Raw genomic sequence first — 15,457 nt, forward strand, 5'->3', positions numbered from 1 at the left:
AGTGATCTTCTTCAGATCTAGAAGAGCCTTTTTGGCGAGAAGCGCCAGCCAGGCAAGAGGCGCCTTCCAGGCAAGATGAACTTTTCAGGCGCGAGGCGCTATCGAGACAAGAAGTGCCAGCCAGGCGCGAGGAGCCTAACAGGCGCGAGGCGCCAGGATATCCCGAATCGCCTTATGAGAGAGAGGTCAGCCGTGAGGCTCCTCTTTTTAGTTTTTAGCAGGATCAGCCTTCTCCTGGCAAAGGCGCAAGATGTCACACAGGCGGCCGTCGCTTTTGTCAGGATGATTCTGATACTTAGAGAAGCCCTTCTCCAATATTCAGAGGACTGCTGTAACAGGCAGTTCCTCTCAGCGTGGACTCTCTCCTTCATTCATACTCTTCCCTCATTATGACGAGGCAAGAGCTACGGGAGTTTTCTTAATAAGAATCTCATCTATTTGGCGTTCAGGAATGACTGCGGAAAGGGAACATCAATCTTCCTTCCGTAAGCTCAAGGTCTGAACAGGAGTCCTGTCCCTTCCGCAATTTCTGTGGAAATCACGAAGACTTAACGAGTTCCTGGATTAACTTCCTTCCTTAGGGAGATATTAAACGTATTGTCAAGTAAGTGCAAAACACATACAGTGGTACCTCGAGATACGAAATTAATCCGTTCCGAGGCGGCCTTCGTATTATGAGTTTTTCGTATCTTGGAACACATTTTACATGTAAAATGGCTAATCCGTTCCAAGCCCTCCAAAAACACCCCAGTAAATTATATTTCCAGGCCTAAAACACATGTTCTAGGGTTACAACGCCGATCCAACGGAAGAAATACGACTCCAAAAAGGCAAAATACTGTACATACTTGAGTACTATTCAACTGCATGTAATGTTCAACCCCACTTTTAGGACTTTAGCATATGTCCCTTAGCAATAAGCCTAGCCTATGTTAGCGGTTGCTACTGTAGCCTAGTCTATGATTTTGACATCTAAACCTAAGAAGCTAAAAGCTTAGAATATGCCAATAAAATGTGTAAATAATCAGTATGTACTCATTTCAAATAATTATTAATTAATCATTAACTATAATAGACAAACAAACAAAAAACAAACCTTCCAATCAATTGTTTACATTCAGCTCTTACCCGTCTACGAGTATCGAACGAGCGCCAAGCAATCACTTTTCCTAGCACACAGTAAGCCATAAATTGTCATTAGTATCTCTCTTCAACTAATGAAACTACCAAACAGTATAATAACCATTCATTTCTATTCTTTATTCTATCTTTACCTAATGGAGATACAGAGTTACTGACAGCTATAATGAAACATACGTATATGTAACGTAATAATAAAACAGAAGAAGAATTCTAAAAAATACGTATTTGTTGGCAGTCTGATTTATTTTATAGTTTATGATATCTAATTCACAATTTTTTTAATTAAATGTATGTATTGCATGTACTCATTTCAAATAATTATTAAGTAACCATTAACTATAATAAACAAACAAAAAAAAGCTTCCAAACGTCTGTTTACATCCAGCACTTACGAGTATCGAACAATCGACAAGCAATCACTTTACACAGTAAGCCATAAATTTTCATTATCTCTCTTCAACTACTGAAACTACCAAACAGTATATGTAATAACCATTCATTTCTATTCTTTATTCTATCTTTACCTAATGTTTTTTTTTATTAAATGTATTGCATGAATAAGTTTTTCAATTTACAGCATCCTTTTACCAATAGAATACTTAAAGCACAAGGGGTAGATGCTGACCAATAGGAGAGCAGGACCTTATGGGGTGACTAGCATCAGGAACCAATGGGAGAGCGGGAGGATGGTGGCGAGTTTACTCAGTTGGCGGCGCGGGAGTTTTAAAATTGTTCTCGGTGGTCCAGGCGAATCTCGGGACTTTACAGCAACAACCTTTCGTATCTTGAAAACTTTTCGTTTGTAGAGCAGTAAAATTTTTCGCCTCGGCTTTCGTATCTCAAGTTTTTCGTAAGTAGAGCCTTTCGCATCTCGAGGTACTACTGTAATTGACAAAAAAAAAAAAATGTATACTCTTGGTATCTTAATGGGTTAGTTCTCATTGACAAAGATCTCGATACATCTTATTGCGTAAGCATATAAGCTCTCTTGGACAAGATTCGGAGGAGCTCTCATTCATTGATTAGAGGCTCTTCCAGGTAATAGACGCGTAGAATACGTCCTTTAAGTCTTATGTCCAAGAGAATAGGAAGCTTGAGAGATTCTCTTCGGTCCTCGGTTCTCACTTGGGATCTCCTTCTGCTAATACTAATTCGTTCTATTGACGAAAAGAACGAAGATAGTAAATTTTCCATTCTCTCTCTGCCTCGGCGAGGAAAGAATGTAGTAGAGAATTTGGTGTATAAGACTATTGCATGGTCAAGTCATATGCGCATACCGTAGTTACCTCTATGGTTGGCAACTGAATTCCCTGTATCCTTCCAGGAGTTTCCTAGGTAAGGACTACACTTAAAGGGTTTGTAACGACAACACTGACTCAGCTTCTGTATTTAACGAAGGTTGTTTCGCTTAAATATGCATTATTGAGAACTTCCTTAGGCTCGATGATAATTTTATCATATTCCTTCATTGAATGGAGTAGCTGGCAACTCAGGAAGAATACGGCGAGACAGCGAACGAAGACTGCTGTCACTGTAGGCCAACACAGTACCATCCAGTTCTCGGTCATGAGCGGTTGGTTACATCTCTCTCTCCTACGGGATTGACTGGCTAACTGCATCTCTCCCCTACAATCACGGACTTAGCCTCGAATTGAGGGGATTTGTAGGCAAACATGAATAACATTGTCTGCGTTTTGCTAAGAAGCTTTCAATAGAAAGATTTCTTGCAATCTTTCAATGCTGTTTACCGCAATGTAACAGAATTATAGATATTATAATACTCTCATGCTTACGAAAGCATAGCCTTAATAGAGAACGGAGCATGCTCAGTGAGAAGATGGATGAGTCTGATGGGAACCATTTTCTTCATGACAGAAGTTTGTTTCCCTGAATGGACTATATTACGCCTATAAGTTTTTCCTACCAAGAAACGGAAATAACATATAAGATGGCGCCGGGTACCATGACAGAGGTACAGATGTTCTGGCACATAGTCTAAAGAATTGCAAGCAATTTAGTGGACTTGATAATTTCTCGATATAGCGAGTTGTTAACCGAAGGGTTCAGTAGCCTCTTTGACAGCATCCAGTTCCCCATCTAGTTCCCCGTCTAACTGGATGGGGGTTCGATCCCAAGGAGGGACGAAATGATTTTTTAAATCAATTAGGCCAATTCCACAGCTCTCTCATATCTCAAGGAGCATCGAGAATCTCTTTTTTTCGCCCCTGTTCACGTTAACAAGAGAGAACCTGTTTGGAACACAGACACAGAACGTAACGATCCTTAAGAGGTTTGCTGCACGAGGTTGCACGTCCGTGAGAACCTTCTCGATCGACAATATAACTATTGACGTCTGTCTAATCTTAGTTGGAAATAGAGTTGTGGAAACCTGCGAGACGTCTTCTTCATAGATCTCTTCGCAATGTTGAAGACGAAGAGGCTTCCTCTAGACTGCTTCCTTATTCTCGATCCAAGAGCGGTAGCAATATACGCCATCCTTTAGTTTGAAAGGGGAATAAACATTAGTCTTTTTTCCCCTATATATAAATTCTTAACAGATGTATTAAGATAATTACTGGCGTCAGAGGTAGAGAGGATGATGCTTTTTGCCCCATTTTGGCCTTCGAGAGGCTGGATTCACAGAGGTCACGTCCTTCTTACAGCACTTTCTAAAGGCTTTCCCAAGAGAGTCGGTCTACTCTATCAGCCTCACTTAGAAAGGGACCTCAAGAACCTCTCCACTCTGAGTCTGTCTGGGTGCAGACTGACGAGAAGTTGACATGAATGAGAGGATTTTTCAAGGTGGATGACAAGTGTCATGGCCAAGACAAAGAAGTGCTGCAGATTGTGCTGGGTTGAATGAGGAAACTGTCCTCTTCCGATACCTCTGTGATCCTCATGGCAGTTTTCTTCCCTTTCTGAGAGAAGAATCACCTTTGTATTTATCTGCTATCAAAGTATACAGTAACAGGCTATACTCTGTCTCTACAAAGGGACTTAGAGATAGCAGAGGGCTAAGATCTTCGGGATCTTATACGATACCTCAATACGACCAAGAGTAGGATATCATGTACTTCGAGTTGGGATCTGTTCGTGGCCCGCAGATTCCATGTTCCGACAAGTTGGAACCTCTCCTCATCAAGCTTCTTTTAGAAATTTTATGAGGGAATTCATTTTTTGCTCTTGACCTTACCAACTCCCAAGAGGACAAGTGAATTTTGTGTATTGGAATCTCGCATCAGATTCAATGGAGACTCGGCGATTGGTTCTTGCCAGCATAGTATGTCTGGCAAAGAACTAAAACCCTTCTAATCCTGGCTCAGAGCTTTGAAGTCAAGGGACTTTCCCAACTGATAAGGAAAGAGATAGAAGGGTCTTTTTGCCCAGGCATGGTACGTAAGTTTTATCTTCAGCAGAAGAAATGGCTTAACGTTTGCCTACAGAGTCTTTGGGGTGTGATGAGGGCTCTAAGCGCTTCCCAGAAGGTAATCAGAGGGACACGATAAGAGCCAAGAAAGCCCTGGGTTCGCCCACTTTCGGCTCAGAGTCTTCTTTGACTTCCAGGCTCCTTCCCCTCCTTCGGGCAAGGAGAGGGAAGATTCTGCAACGAGAAACCTCCTCAACATGCAGGAATAGATCTCGTTAGCAACGGAAGTACTCACGAAGGATCCTCCTCGGAGGAAGACTCTCCTCTCTCGTCCTGTTAAGATATCCTATCGTCTACTGGATGTAACTGGCTACAAGCACCTCCCCTCGTCCTAGGCCAGAGGATCCAGGTAGAAGAGTTCCTTCCACCCTTCTCCAGTCTCCTGACAAACTATTGTGGTTTGTTCAGGATCCTCGGGCAACGAAGCACCAGCCAGGCGCCAATTGCCAAACAGGGCGAAAAACGCCAGAGGCAGACAGCTCGGATGAGCGCGTTTATTGTCTGATGCGGAGAAGGAGCGGGCCTCCAACCTGGCGCAAATGCGCAAGAGGCGAACAGATCGGACAGGTGAGTGTCCGAAGTGGACATCGCCAGCCAGCCTCAAGACTCCAGCCAAGCTCGAAGCTCCAGCAAGTGGGGAGGAGCCAGCTAGGCGCGAGGCTCCAGAAGTGCCAGCCAGGTGCCGGGCGCCAGCCAGGCACCAGGCACCAGAAGTGCCAGAAGCGCCAGCCAAGAGCCAAGCGCCAGGCGCCAGACAAGTGCCAGGCGCCAGCCAAGAGTGATGCTTCAGCCAGGCGCGAGGCGCCAGCTAGGCACAAGTCGCCATCCAGGCACAAAGCGCCAGCCAGGCGCGAAGCACCAGCCAGGCGCCAGGCTTCATCCAGAAGAGATCCATATCAAAGAACGCCCTGGCCTTCTTTGAGACATTTGTGATCTCTAAAAGCACTTGATAAGTGCCTTGATGATTCTTTCAAACAGCTGAGAATTAAAAGCACATGAAGTGCGAACTTTTGCAAAATCTTGTTCTTTCCATAACAATATGTCAATAAAGGACATGTTAGCTGTCACATACGGGAGATGCAACTCTGTGTTGACTTCCCATTACCGAAGGATGTCAAGATAACCTGCGAGAGATCCTTCTCTCTTGGTTTGTACGTGTCTGCGGATATGTTGCTGGGATAGGGAACCGATACTGATCCTTAACTAGTGAGTTAAATTTGATTTAACATCGAGTTTTTAGGGTTTTTTTGAAAGGAGTTTGGGGATAACTCTTTTCAGTTTAAGTACTAACCCTCGTGTTAGGATCAGGTGATCGGGATCGGTGTTGTGCTCCTTAATTATGCCACTAGGCAAGGTGTGTTGTCATGTAAGTGGATAAGACCCCATTGACAAATGCCATCAGGATCTGTTGAGTAAGTGGATAAGACCCCATCGACAGACCCACAAGAACTCTTAGCCATAGGTCATATCCTCGCTGAGGCTCTTGAGGCGAAGCAGACTCCTAGGCAGTAGCCTTGAAGTCTTCCCCCTAAACAAGTAGGAACCAAGGTTTTATTTATTACCTACAACGTATGTTGTTTACCTGTCTATTCAGTAAATAGCTGTCTCTTACCCACCACCAGTTGGTGCCAATCAGCTAAGTATATATCTGACAGGGAAGTTGAATGTATAAAAATGATATTGTTATGATACAATAAAGTTTTATACATACTTACCTGGCAGATATATACGATAAATGGCCCACCCAGCTTCCCCGCAGGAGACAGGTGGAAGAGAGAAAATCTGATTAGAAAACGGGAATGGTTCCTATTCCTGCCACCCAGCAGCAGGGCGGTAGATCACCTGACCTACCTGTAGCGTGTGCTGCGAAATTTGAATTTCTGTCGGGACGACGGAGTCTAAAGCTAAGTTTATATCTGCCAGGTAAGTATGTATAAAACTTTATTGTATCATAACAATATCATTTTTCTCGTAGAATAAGCAGCAATGCCGATGTGTGCACCAGTTAAATTTTGAATAAGAAAGCTTAAGCAGTAGTTTAGCTCAGTCAACTTAGACGGTTGCCGTTTAGGTTGTCAACAGTCCAGTGATAGCTTAGGTTGTGATAACCATGTCGGCCATGGAGCTATGACAGGTGTAGAACCATGACGCCCATGAGAGCTATGAAGGGCTTTGGAAGCAGGACGACCATGAAAGCTATAATAGACATGAGTACTATGAAGCCCGTGAGGAAATGACGGTAGGAATATGACGGTAAATAATATGATTGTCACAGAGAATACAACGGCCAGAAGGATCAGGACGGTCGTAGGAGGCAACTGTGTAAACTGACGGGTGTAGGAATTGCTCGTAAGAGCGCAGTGTTGCCAATTTAGACGGACGTAGGAGGCAACTGTGTAAACAGTGATGGGCGTAGGAATCGTTCGTAAGAGCGCAGTGTTGCCAATTTAGACGAACTTGATACATACGCCAATGCCTTTACAAACTATTTCCATGAATTCTAGATGTCATAGTAATGCAATAATGATAAAATTGCTCTCATATTTGAATATAAATTGCATATAGAAATGCTAAAATCATTTATTTCCATGGTTTTGTGTAAGTTTTATCCTAAGTTGGAAGGTAAACACAAACCAATTGGCAACTGCTGGATTAATCTTGAGAACGTGAACAGCGTAGTTTTACAATGCACGTACATAATGCTGGACGGTCGTAGGGTCCACGAAGTAGGTAGTTATTGAGATGTGTCACCCTCTCATTTACGTGCTAAGAGAAGTGAAGGTGCATCAGCCACATTCACCTGCTGTCAACCAACGGCACCCATCACAACAAGTCTATGTATTCCTCTTAGTAATCGAATACTACAGCCTGCATGGTGGGAATTAACAGACTTTGGGTTGACCCCAGAAAACTTCAAACCTTTACAGGTAAGAAGAATTCCCTTGTTTTATATATTTATTGGTATAATCTGGTTTGTTCCTATAAGAATATTGACCAAACGCTTCGACTCTTACACAAGTAGGTAAAGATAGGCCATGAAGAAAACTTTAAGTCGAAAGGAGGAGGTGGAACTTCTTTCTTTCACCACTTAAGGTAGACAAGCCTAATTAGTGCACTTGTAACCTAAGAGGCAATAGCCCAGCTAATTGAGTCATACCTTTCAGTCTAACAAGTGGTTAAATTTGTAGCCTATCCCAGCCAGTCCGAGTTTACCACTACTATTTTAGTTAATCTGAGTAGTAGTTCTTAGCTTAGACTGTCCGAACTAACTAGTTTGGGCATACATGCGCCAGCTTAGCCTAGCTGATGGTGGCGGTCTTGGCTTTCGAACCTGTATTTACCATCTTAGCTTAATCTGAGTGGTACAGTTCTTAGTTAACTTAGCCTAACTCATGCGTTAAATGGTTCCGGCATACATGTCATCTTAACCTAACAATGAGTTGATGACTTAGCATGGCCTGGCTACGTGAATATGCCTTTACTATCTTAGCTTGGTCTGAGTAGAAAGGTTATAAGTATAGCCGAGCACAGACTAGTGCCTAGGCTACTCATTTGGAACACTTTTTCCACCTCAGCCTAGCAGGTGGTGGTTGTAGCCTAGCATGTATAGTCCGAACTTTCTTGGACGACTTTACCCTAACCTAAGTCATTTGGTTTCTAGATTAAGCTAGTCTATACTAGCCTAGACTAGTTAGAGTACTTCTCTGATGGACTTAGCCTAGCCTAATTGGTGGAAGAGTTAACCTACCCTAACCTAACCAAGCCAGTGTGAACCTGGTCTTGCCAACTTGAAATAAGTTAATCAGTTCTTAATTGACAGTACCTACTTAGCGTAGTTCAAGTGGTTGTTGGTTAGATTATAACCTAGCATCTTCAAAAGGGTCTTTTCCAACCTTGCCTAGTTTCTATATTGAAGTCATGAAGCTAACATAGACGGTTTGAGCTTCAGTTGGCTAAAGCAAGTCATTAGAACCTCATCATATCTGGAAGGGGAAGGTGGAGAGTTTCCCATTCTTCAAAAGTGAGGTTGGGTGAAGTGACATTGGGTACAATTCTGGGCTAGGTTACTCGAGCATAGCGCCATGGTGGTTTCTGGCATATAGGATTTCTCTTTGGAAGGTAACATATTGAACATATGTCCGTATATTGTAACATCACCGCATAGGGTTTTTCGTGGTTGGAAAGTAACATTCCTTATGAAGAATGAGCCCTGTCCTGTTAACAGGTAAATTCCTTGGACAGGAGGATAATTAGGACGTGTCTGAGTAGAATATATTATCATAGGCATTCCCTTGGGTGTTCCTATGATATCGTCCATATAATTGAAAAAGTTAAGTTTATCTTAGTTTTTACTAGAACACAGCTGATTACCAGCTCTCCTGGGGCTGGCCTGAAGGATTGGATATTTTTACATGGCTAGGAACCAATTGGTCACCTAGCAATGGGACTAGCAGCTTATTGTGGGATCCGAACTGCACTATATCGAGAAATTAATTTCTATCACCAGAACTAAATTCCTCTGATTCCACGTGGGCCGAGCCGGGAATTGGACCTCGGACCACCGGATTGGAAGTTGAGCGCGAAAACCACTCGTCCAGAGAGGAATTCGTGTAATTGAAGAACCACGTAAGAGCTCTCTCAGGGGTCTCGCCCTTCGAGCAGTCTGAGGATTCCATTTGGGATACTGGGAACTACATGGAGGTTACGCAAACTCTCCGTTCTACCTGTTCTTCCATGTCCTGAGCGGAAGAAGGGATTCCAGTAATTGAGGAGGACCCAAAATGAGTGACTGATAAAGCTTATCTTAGTACAATCATCGCTACCAGGTTCGTGTGGGGAAGAGGCACCACCAATAGGTAGAATTAATATCTCAGATCTGGAGTTTGCCCAGTATCCCTTTTCAAACTAACAATTTTAAGATTTTGGGTGTAAAGCATCAGATCAGATGTAACACCACTCCAAAGTTCTTCGGCTCACATATACAGAAGGACCCTTTAGCCATGACTGCCTGTATAGAGGAGGTTTCTGTCCATTAAAGGCATTCTGTCAGTAGACAGTGATCTTGTGGAGCGGTTGTCAGAACAGAGGGAAGTCTCTCTGTAATTATCTGTATGGTGATACACATTGGACTGGTGATTGGGTATGTGAACATCACTTCACACTGAGTAATCCTCAGATGACTCAGGAGCATTGAACTGGCTGGGGCACATAAGAAACTCCGATCTGATAAGTGAAAACATACTCTGTATCAGAGTAGACTCGCTGGATTACCACCAGGCCCATGCATCAGTCACGTTACAGGCAACTGACCGTGGATTGTTGTCTTCCTCTGACCTTGGTAGAGTGGGAGTACTCAATTACCAGGTTTTTGACGTAGATTCAAAAGTAGTTGGGAACAACAGTTTCCAATTTGCCCCAGAATCTGGGATAATGAGTCAATGCAGCACCGGTCATGATGACAGATACGCTTTTTAGTCATGCTCAGTACGGCGTGAGTTTGTGTAAGAGACCTTCAGGAGGGCCAGCTTTGACTTGTCAAAGTACTCTGTAGTTATTGAAAGAACTATGTCACCTAGAACATAAATGTGGTAGACATAAATGAATACAAGCCTATTCCTTGTTGTCAAGTTGTACCAATTGGGTCATACAGAAGGGAAGGTCATCAGAGGAATATGTGCTCTCTGGCAATTAAGAACATATCTGTTAAAATTATCGTGACGGTTGGTTTGTGACTATCGAATTTTTTCATGTTCTACATAAGGAATGTTGCCCACAGTTCATTGGACGTGTGATAAAAATGTTCTGTTAGGACCTTGTACTTCTTCGACGTGTTGCTTGACGAAGACTTTTCGTTGAGGCAGGTCGAGTCAGGAAAGAAATGCAAGAAGGGCCTTATGTAACAAAAACAAGAGTCTAATGTCGGGGGGAAGGCGAAAACCTATGACGTTTAGAAAGATGAGCTCAAATTGAGCAATGTTAAGAAGGTGTCTGTCTGTTCATGGAAATTTGAGCGTTGGTTCATTGTTATGACAAACCACTTTTAATTTCCTGTATATGACGAAGATTGCCCAGAGGTCATTGGACACAATTTCCTTGGGTCCTTTGGTGGCTGCTCAACATATTGTGTAACTCATCCAGCACCCCTGGCAGGTCAGTTGGTATCTTGTCTAAGATGATGGTATGAATGTGAAATGGAGGAGATAACTGGCCTCTTTCCTTTTCAAATTTCTTTCTCCTTCTTTACTTCGGGTAGTAAGAAGAGAGTACCATCATAAGCTGGAACGGACAAGATACAGGTGAGTGAAGCAGCCATTAGGGTTATTATCAGTGTAAGATACCTATCAGTAGGAGGACATTCCTCTCTTTAGCAAGGGGGAGAGGAATGACAACAAACCTACATAAGTGGATGAATTGGTTTGTTAGAAGAGCAGATGTGCTTATCTTCCTCGGACGCAATGAACTATGACATTGTGTAGAAATCCAGAAGTCTGACTCTGTGATATTCATATAGTATATCTTAGATTCTGAAATACTGGTCAGTTGTTTTGTAGAATACTGGTATTCAGAAAACTGATCAAGGTGGCAAACTCCCAGTTGGTTAATAGTACTTACCTCCCACCAAAAGTAAGTAATGTTAAGACCAAAGGTTTGTTTCGTATATGAACAAATGACAAATTTTTAACCAATTTCTATTTTTCCTAACTAACAAACCTGAGGTCTTAACATACAAAGGCCCACCTCTAACCACCCCGTTATCAACTAACCTGGGTTGGAAGAATAACTAATGGGGTCACGAGTTAAAGAGGGGTATGTGGGTGGCTCCACATGTCTCGTGACCAAGCACAGATGCCAATAGCCCCTTGCTTACACAATTATTTTAAACTACTGGTTTCCAGCTGCCGCTAAGTATTTATCTTAATGTTAAGACCTCAGGTTTGTTAGTTATGAAAAATACAAATTGGTTAAAAATTTGTTATTTTATGATGAAATTGATAAGAAAAAAAAAGCATGAATTTGTGGATATTTCTCATAGAAAAATACTTTGAATAGTCAAGTTTTCTGCAGATAAATGGGGGGAAATGTTCTAGAGAGAAATCTGCGAACGTGCGAGTCCGTGAATCAGGAGAACCCGAATACGAGGAGTCCACTGTACTATTCATTGTGTCATCCTCATTGCCTATTCCCCAGGGTGCCGACAACCAAAAACTGCCATTAACCAAATCTAGGTGAATTATGGCGCCAAGCTTCGGTGAATGGCACCTCTTTTAGGGATGTTATGGCGCTGTAATGCTCTTATCGGCACTTTATGGCACCATAAATCCTCTTATTTTATGGTGCTAGAGAAACCCCACAAAACCGGATCACCCTTAACCGAGTCCGCCGATAACTGGGGAATTGCCTGTAGACTGAAAATGATTGTTTGTCTACTTGTCACAATTGAGAGAGAGAGAGAGAGAGAGAGAGAGAGAGAGAGAGAGAGAGAGAGAGAGAGAGAGAGAGAGAGAGAGAGAGAGAGAGAGAGAGGCTCCAGAAGATCAAAATAAATTTTAACAATTTCCAAACCATTAGGACAACTAGTCCTCCTAGAGAGAAACAGCCAAGACAAAGAAGTCCTAAGTGTGAAGTTCTTGGGGTTAAGGAGCTCACTGAGATATATAGATCAGTGATCAAGAGATTCTAAAGATCATTGTGGATGGATGAGGATGATGACGAGTGATAGACTAATTATAAGAATTGATGTTGACAATGAACTTAATTTAGCAATACAGAGACTGATAGCTGATATCAGTGATGTTAGGAACTGGTATTTTAAGTTGATAACTACCAGAATGACATTGCAGTGCTTACAAACGAGTTACAGTACTGTGTGTACAGGATAGGTGCGCAAAAGAAAATTTGAACATATGAGTGCAGAGGGGGGCGCCGTTTCAGTGCTGACTGGCCTTAGTTGCCCCAGTACTTGGCATTATGCCTAAAACCCATAAATCAGTCCAAGCAATACTAAGGCCTATTGTGGAGTCAGGCAATTGAAGATCATTGACAAATCTAAGTCTGTCAATGATGGTGCTGCTGATTGCTACAGTAAGATCTTCACTGATGAATTGTACCTATTTCATAGAGTCATCCCTGAAACAATATCAGCATCAGTTTGAAGAGCTCATAAACTAAAACTGTTTTTATTAGAAAATTTTAAGAACTCATGGAGGAGCTGAACTCTTACACTTTTCATTTTTTCCACTCAGGGTAATTTTGTCAGCAATTCATAACCTTTAACACAAATGAGGACAGCAAACTCATGGCTTACCACACTTCATTCATTTCTATGATGTGCATGGGCGCCCACACATAGGGGGAAAGAGGGGGCACTTGCCCCCTCCTGAAGTCCTGCAAAAAATTTATATACATATAATGTATATATTGCTTTTATTACAATTAACTACATCACCTTGTTTTCCTTCCATTTTACAATATATTCTTTCAATTTAAGTATATTAAAAGTATCATTATTTATTATATATTTGTACAGTATATAACTGCATTGTTCTTAACAGAAATGTATGAATTCAGCTGAACAGTATCTGGAACTATTGAAAAAAAGCCAATGTAGCATTGTATTTTTTCTTCATCACATCTTCCTTCACTTAAATTATTGGCATCGCAGTTCCCCTGCGTAGTATTATATATATATATATATATATATATATATATATATATATATATATATAGTATATATATATATATATATATATTTATATATATATATATACAGTGGTTTCCCAAGTATTCATGGGATTATGTGTACCAAGACCCCCCCTCTGAATAGTTAGAACCCGCGAATGTTTGGAGCCCCCTATAAAAACGCTAATAACAGCCTATTTTGTTAGTTAAAACTCAAGAAAAACCCACTAAAAATTTTCATACTTGGATTTTTTTAAACTAGTTTTGTTATGACAAAAAGTGCATTTTATGATGAAATTGATAAGGGGAAACGTTCCCGAGAGAAATCCGCGAATGTGTGAGTCCGCGAATCTGAAGAACACGAATATGGGGGTCCACTGTATATATATATATATATATATACGTGTATATATATATATATATATATATATATATATATATATATATATATATATATATGTATGTATGTATGTATGTATGTATGTATGTATATAAAATTTGCATCATTGTATCTATTAGTCACAGAGGACAATTGGCTTTGGAGTTCCACAAAAGTTATAGATGCATTTCTTGAATTTCTCTTTCAGAAATAGGGTTAAGGAGAGCTCTCTTATATGTGAAGCTTGATGAACTTGATAATAAATATTATTTTGATCACTGGGAGGCAGAATTTGTCAGCATTGAAAGTAAAGAAGAAGAAGCAGTTATTAAGTATCGTTCTGATTGAACCCGTGCTGAATGATCTAAACTCCCTAGTGGTCTTGACACTGACTCTCATAGTTCTTGATATGTTTGTTACTCAGCCATGAGTAAGTTACATAACCCCAATATTACTCATACTAGCTTTACAGCCAAAGGATATTCTTACTACAATAATGTTTCCTATCTTTCTGTATCACAACTTGACCTTTAATGAAAACATTTGGAAATGGAACAAAACACTTCAACTTGTCTTTTACCTTCCAGATGCTTGAAGACTCAGGCTACGGCAACAAGAAGTTTGGATCAACAGAAGGTTCTCAAGGTCCTTGGCTCTTCAAATCATCAGTCCCCAAGGGCTCAGGATCACCACTCATCCTCAAGCTCAGAGATGAGCCACAAGAAACGAGATGCAGCATCTTACTTTTCTAGCTGTAGGAGTTATAAAGGTAGAGGCTAACGGTTTTCTAGACTAAGAGAATAATGTGAGATAGATGATGAGGTATAAACTCTAATAGTAAGTTTCCTAGGTGGTGGCCTATTTCAATGGAGCCACTTTTCATTCTAAAATGTTTCTTTTTACCAAATTATGCTCATCTCTGACACTGCATCCAACACTGAACCTACAGTGCTGTGTCACAATTGCTCTCTTAGCCTGGAAATCCATCTGCATTACATGGTACTGTATGACTTCTCAACTGTTGAAATGAGAAAATTTCTTAATCAACTAAACTAAAGTATTGTCTCATAAGCCTGTGATGCAATCTTCCATGTTGCTTTCTGTTGCAGTTTCTCGTTGGACAAGTGGTTAACGTGCTCGCCTACTGACTCGATAGTCTGAAGTTTGCTTTCCCGATCTGCCAATGTGGAATCAGAGAAACTTATTTCTGTTGATTAGAAATTCATTTCTCGATATGATGTGGTTTTGATTGGTTCCTAGCTGTTAATCAGCTCAGTGGTCTGGTTAAACTAAGATATACTTAACTTTTAACTTTCTGTAGTTCTTCCCTCTGCTCTTATCAGCCTCCTTGGTCTCAAGTGACACTTAAAAAATTATTATCTTGTTGCACTGATTCCAAACATCCTGATCGGTGAACTTGCTAAGAATGCTGGTATCTGAAGCATGTTGAACAATTTGCATTATGGTCATATTGATATTGAAGTTTCAACTTCATTTCATGTCATAGCACTGTGATGATAAGGAGTTGTATGGTCATTTTTATGGCAAAGGTACATAGTAGGCACTTTTAAGTTTCTGAATAAGCCCTTAATCCTTAGGCTAAAGCCAAGAGATAACTGTCTTCCAACTCTAACATGAAATTTGACAAAGTGCATCTCAGCTAACCTTCTCACCTTTTCTTAGAAGATTCTTTTATGTAGATTTATATACCTTTACTTACTATACAGATCAGTTTCCTGTAGATTGTAAAATAGAGGTTTGTGAAATTTAACCATAAAACAGACGTGTGAAAAATGACATTTTTTCCAACTTATAGGCTAATTATAATA

At 41.0% G+C, this 15,457-nt stretch overlaps 1 long non-coding RNA gene across 6 annotated transcripts in view; it reads left to right on the forward strand.

Annotated features, from left to right (window-relative positions):
* LOC135204760 (uncharacterized) overlaps positions 1-15,457 on the forward strand; it is a 270,567-nt gene that overhangs the window by 35,133 nt on the left and 219,977 nt on the right. Inside the window, exon 4 of one of the 6 annotated variants that reach the window (XR_010312339.1) lies at positions 14,216-14,397. The exons of the other annotated variants lie outside the window; for them this stretch is intronic. This is a non-coding gene — a long non-coding RNA (uncharacterized LOC135204760). The remainder of the gene's footprint in view (positions 1-14,215; positions 14,398-15,457) is intronic. 6 annotated transcript variants of the gene reach the window in all.

This window comes from Macrobrachium nipponense, chromosome 47, assembly GCF_015104395.2.
Source record: "Macrobrachium nipponense isolate FS-2020 chromosome 47, ASM1510439v2, whole genome shotgun sequence".
Lineage (NCBI taxonomy): Eukaryota > Metazoa > Arthropoda > Malacostraca > Decapoda > Palaemonidae > Macrobrachium > Macrobrachium nipponense.